Below are 6,218 nucleotides of genomic sequence, written 5' to 3'. Positions count from 1 at the left end.
ACGGACTAAGTCTGTTGGTTTACCGGAGAGGCGAAGAGATTTGTTGTTAGGAAGTTTTAGGGAAAGTGGTTCAGTCATTCATGAACGCAAAGGTCGTCTGAGTTTGTCAGAGATTGATGTACGCAGAGGTGGTAATGAATCTAGTGATGTTGATCCTGATCCGTCGATTTCAGAGGTTGGTGTTAGCAAAGAGGAAGTTGATCGTAGAGGATCAGTTGTTATGGATGCAGCAGAATTTTCTAATGTTTTACGAAATGTAATCATCAGTGTAAAAAATAGTGATGTGACTCAAGATATAATTGTGGATGATAAGGGAAATGTAGTAAGTAAATAAAACTTTGAGTGGTTTCATAAATAAAATTAATAAAATTTTTCATTAATCATGATAGTGGTTACATTAACTTCAAACCATTCTCTCATTTTTGGGGACATTGCATCTAACCAACTACTGTCCTCATTTGTTAATAAAATACAAGGAATTCCTCCTCTAATAGTGAGATCTGGTTAGAACTTAACAAATACATGGAAATCTCTCTGGCATCCTACTAAATTCTTCATTAATTCGGTAGGTACTGTCGAGTATTTGATGTCGTCTATCACGTTGTAGACGGCGACAAGATATTTATTGGAGTTGGCGAGGGTAATCTTGAGACCTGGATTGTTGATCCTGACCAGTCCGACCGTTTTCGGATGCTAAAGAAAATGAGATTCAAGCTCGTTGGTGGCAAGGACAAAGAGTACGTTCGTCACGGGATTGAGGTTGTAGACCGGTTCTTCCCAGTTGACATTTGGACGGACTACAAAGATACGCTGTTGGGAAATGTTGGAAGCATTCAAAAGGGTGCCATATATTTGGTGGCTGCTACTGTTAGTAGAAAGGAATGCAAAATTACTTTAAGGAGTCAAATGTACTTTAAAACTGTTTAGAATTGTAATTTGATGTATTTTTATTTTTAATGTTTAGGTTAATGGAGGTGGACGATATAAAAACTGGGGTTGTTGAAGGTGTTTCGGCAAGTGATTTCAGTTGTATTGAACTTGCGTTGCCTAATTTATTTTCTCAATTGAGGTTAAGATACAAACAAAAAAGTATTAAGGTTGATAAAATATTGATAAAATATTCTCCCCTTTGCACACCCAATGCTAGTGGGTTGGTCAGAGTAAATGTTTATGATCGGAGGTTAGACGGTAACGACAGTTTGCAGGCATGGTTTATTTTCCCAGTAGATTGTCAATGCGAGTTAGTCTATTATGGGAATGGTTATTGTTCAATTAACGACAAATAGGTGCCATGGATGGTGAAGTATCGACTTGAAAATTCTAATATTAAAAGGGGGGTTACGTATTGTAAAATGAAGGGGTATCTGAAGTATTCTACGAGTGACATGCCAGAAGATTCGCAAATGAAGGCCCCCTCTATTGTTGTGTTATCTAAAAAATATACTAATGATAATGTTGATGTCTGGCATTGTCCTCCAACGAAGGCCATTCCGATTCTGACACGGACTAAGTCTGTTAGTTTACCGGAGAGGCGAAGAGATTTGTTGTTAGGAGGTTTTGGGGAAAGTGGTTCAGTCATTCATGAACGCAGAGGTCATCTGAGTTTGTCAAAGATTGATGTACGCAGAGGTGGTGATGAATCTAGTGATGTTGATCCTGGTCCGTCGATAGTGGTTACATTAACATCAAACCATTCTCTCATTTTTGGGGACATTGCATCTAACCAACTACTGTCCTCATTTGTTAATAAAATACAAGGAATTCCTCCTCTAATAGTGAGATCTGGTTGGAACTTAACAAATACATGGAAATCTCTCTGGCATCCTACTAAATTCTTCATTAATTCGGTAGGTACTGTCGAGTATTTGATGTCGTCTATCACGTTGTAGACGGCGTCTTGGTCGTAGTCCTTGAAGCTTATTCTGCCGGAGAAGTAATTGTGTCGTCCGAGGCTTCTGGCCCAGGCGGTTTTGCCTGTTCTTAAGGGTCCTTCGAGGTAGAGGGAGATTGGGCGGATGGGCCTCTGCTCTGGTTCCTGTTATCAGAGGAGGAGGAGAGTTCTTCGTCAGTATATAAATTGTTTATATTATTTTTGTGTATTCCTAATCTAAGGAAATCGTCTTCCCTCCAAACGGAGAGACAGCAATTTTGACATAACTCGTACTGAACGCAATTTCGACTTACAAACAAAATATTATTTTCTGCCCATTTTTTTACTTCTTCATTTAAGAAAGGAAATGAATTAAAAGGGCTAGTATATGGGGGCCTCTCTCTTTTGTAATGATCCCTGGAAAATGTTTTTAATTGGGGGTATTTTGTGACGTAATCGGTGGGACATTTTTCTTTACAGAGAGCAAAGAATTGTTCCTCCGTTTCTGCTTCGCCAAGTATTCCCTTCCAGAGTGCGTCTCTGTTTTTCGAAGGACTTCTCCCCTTAGATGAAAATTCTCCCCATTCGACGAACTCGCCCCCTTTCTGTATATACTGTCGACTTGCTGTTGGCGAGTGGAGTTTTTCTATATTTGGATGGTAGATCCTCCCATTGGTTCCAGTGAGATCGAAAAATCTCGGGTTGAAGGTTTGGATCTTCTTCGTGCATTGAACCATGGCATGAAGGTGAGGGTTTCCATCTTCATGGAGCTCCCTTGCGACAAGTATGTAGTATGGCTGACAGGCTAGTTGGAGGAGAGACTGGAGGAGTTCTAAGAGTTGTTCTTTTGGGCATGGGCATTGTGGGTAAGTGAGGAAAACATTCTTGGCATAAAAACGGAAAGAGACTTGGCGAGGCATTATTTAGCTTATTTAGTGATTAACACTTAACTTACACTGGTGTGAATGTTGTTTGTCGAGGCTTTATATAGGGGGAGGTCACACCAGCGGGGGGGGGGCGCTATATATAATATTACAAGCGCCCCCCCTGTTGAAATTGTACCCGATAGGCAATTTCATCCGTCGATGGACGTACGGATGGTGACGTGTAAGGTGGAGATTAAATCCGTACTCACACCAAATAGTAATCACTATTTGGTGTGAGTGGTGTGAGTAGATGTGGTCGGATCCTGTCCACCCACGTGTCACGATCGTGGTGGTTTTGCTTGGAGATAAAGCCAAGGTGCACAGAATTCCGCGTGAATGAACAGTAATGGGCGGGAATTCAAATTTTAAATTTCGAATCTCCGTATTTACAACTGTCTATATATCTGGGTCCAGCCTCAAATATTTGTCGGTGGAGAGAGATATGAGAGATATGCTTTTGCAGTTGGAGATTTATTACACTGAGGTGATTTTCTGGTACCTTGTTTCGTCCCTCTTTTTCTTTCTACCATTTTTGTCGATTTATTTGGTATACAATGTTGTACTCCTTAGAAGAGTATCCCGAGAATTACGGGCAATTCACTCAAATGTGTGTAGATAGCTTTTTGACGTGGCAACTAGGACTGTGGGAAGAGAGCCGGCGGAGAGCTCCGGTGAAGTTTGTTCCGGTGTACGAGTTATGTCAAAATTGCTGTCTCTCCGTTTGGAGGGAAGACGATTTCCTTATATTAGGAATACACAAAAATAATATAAACAATTCATATACTGACGAAGAACTCTCCTCCTCCTCTGATAACAGGAACCAAAGCAGAGGCCCATCCGCCCAATCTCCCTCTACCTCGAAGGACCCTCAAGAACAGGCAAAACCGCCTGGGCCAGAAGCCTCGGACGACACAATTACTTCTCCGGCAGAATAAGCTTCAAGGACTACGACCAGGACGCCGTCTACAACATGATAGACGACATCAAATACTCGACAGTACCTACCGAATTAATGAAGAATTTAGTAGGATGCCAGAGAGATTTCCATGTATTTGTTAAGTTCCAATCAGATCTCACTATTAGAGGAGGAATTCCTTGTATTTTATTAACAAATGAGGACAGTAGTTGGTTAGATGCAATGTCCCCAAAAATGAGAGAATGGTTTGATGTTAATGTAACCACTATCATGATTAATGAAAAATTTTATTAATTTTATTTATGAAACCACTCAAAGTTTTATTTACTTACTACATTTCCCTTATCATCCACAATTACATCTTGAGTCACATTACTATTTTTTACACTGATGATTACATTTCGTAAAACATTAGAAAATTCTGCTGCATCCATAACAACTGATCCTCTACGATCAACTTCCTCTTTGCTAACACCAACCTCTGAAATCGACGGACCAGGATCAACATCACTAGATTCATCACCACCTCTGCGTACATCAATCTCTGACAAACTCAGACAACCTCTGCGTTCATGAATGACTAAACCACTTTCCCCAAAACCTCCTAACAACAAATCTCTTCGCCTCTCCGGTAAACTAACAGACTTAGTCCGTGTCAGAATCAGAATGGCCTTCGTTGGAGGACAATGCCAGACATCAACATTATCATTAGTATATTTTTTAGATAACACAACAATAGAGGGGGCCCTCATTTGCGAATCTTCTGGCATGTCACTCGTAGAATACTTCAGATACCCCTTCATTTTACAATACGTAACCCCCCTTTTAATATTAGAATTTTCAAGTCGATACTTCACCATTCATGGCACTTGTTTGTCGTTAATTGAACAATAACCATTCCCATAATAGACTAACTCGCATTGGCAATCTACTGGGAAAATAAACCATGCCTGCAAACTGTTGTTACCGTCTAACCTCCGATCATAAACATTTACTCTGACCAACCCACTAGCATTGGGTGCACAAAGGGGAGAATATTTTATCAATATTTTATCAACCTTAATACTTTTTTGTTTGTATCTTAACCTCAATTGAGAAAATAAATTAGGCAACGCAAGTTCAATACAACTGAAATCACTTGCCGAAACACCTTCAACAACCCCAGTTTTTATATCGTCCACCTCCATTAACCTAAACATTAAAAATAAAAATACATCAAATTACAATTCTAAACAGTTTTAAAGTACATTTGACTCCTTAAAGTAATTTTGCATTCCTTTCCACTAACAGTAGCAGCCACTAAATATATGGCACCCTTTTGAATGCTTCCAACATTTCCCAACAGCGTATCTTTGTAGTCCGTCCAAATATCAACTGGGAAGAACCGGTCTACAACCTCAATCCCGTGACGAACGTACTCTTTGTTCTTGCCACCAACGAGCTTGAATCTCATTTTCTTTAGCATCCGAAAACGGTCGGACTGGTCAGGATCAACAATCTAGGTCTCAGGATTACCCTCGCCAACTCCAATAAATATCTTGTCAGGTATAGGGACGGAATCTGACGGACTATTATCACTGATGACAAAAAACAACACGTGGTGGACCACAGTTTCGTCCTTAGCATCCTGGCCCAATTGAACATTACCAATGAATTTGATACCCTTAACCACGATCTTGTCTGATTGACGGTCATATCTCTTATTACCCAACTCAATACCATTAAGTAATCTCGCCACGTCTTTATTATCAAACTTAACGTCCCTTAATTGTTCATCGTATATCTGTAATTTCCTTACTCCCATCCGTTTCGCGCTCCCGCCACCTTCCACAACGCGGCAAACAATCTTTGCCTCGTTGCGTTCAAAAAAAATAAAATCTTTGCCTTATTTAAACTAAATTTCATCAAAATTGTTATAATTTTTTTGAACATTTTCTTCTCCTAATTTTAGAATGTCACAATGTCATGAAGTGGTTTTTTAATTTTTATATTCAGAATAATTGGACAAACCTCAAATATTGCAAATATATAAATATTTTTTAAGGGCCTCTTCAACTCTTTAATGTGTTTTTAAATTCAAAACTAAACAAGAAAAGTAGGAATAGAGTTTACTCTCAAATAAGGGTAATTTACAATTAAAAATTGGGTAATTAACAATCGCACTTGGGAAATATATAAAGAACAAATAATTCAAACAGCATTATAAGCCAAGTAAAAAACATGTTTAGCCACCAAAAAAAAAGAAAAAGAAAAAGTAAAGGGGGTGATTTACATACACTATTCATTTAATTTTAAATAATATAAAAAACCTAAAAGGATTGAAGAACCTAGCACTTCGATTTTTTTATTTCCAAAACAAGAAAATTTTGAGATTGCTTTGTTTCAATTTCAAAATTAGTTTTTGAAATTTTTCTGTAAATATAAAAATTAATTTGACAAAAAAATACCCAAAAAGACAGTTTTAAAAAAAATTAAAATTTATTTTTGCCCACAAAAAATGTAAAAT

The sequence above is a fragment of the Camellia sinensis genome, chromosome 12, assembly GCF_055761805.1.
Source record: "Camellia sinensis isolate YWXY chromosome 12, ASM5576180v1, whole genome shotgun sequence".
Classification (NCBI taxonomy): domain Eukaryota; kingdom Viridiplantae; phylum Streptophyta; class Magnoliopsida; order Ericales; family Theaceae; genus Camellia; species Camellia sinensis.
Note: the sequence above shows the minus strand (reverse complement) of the source record.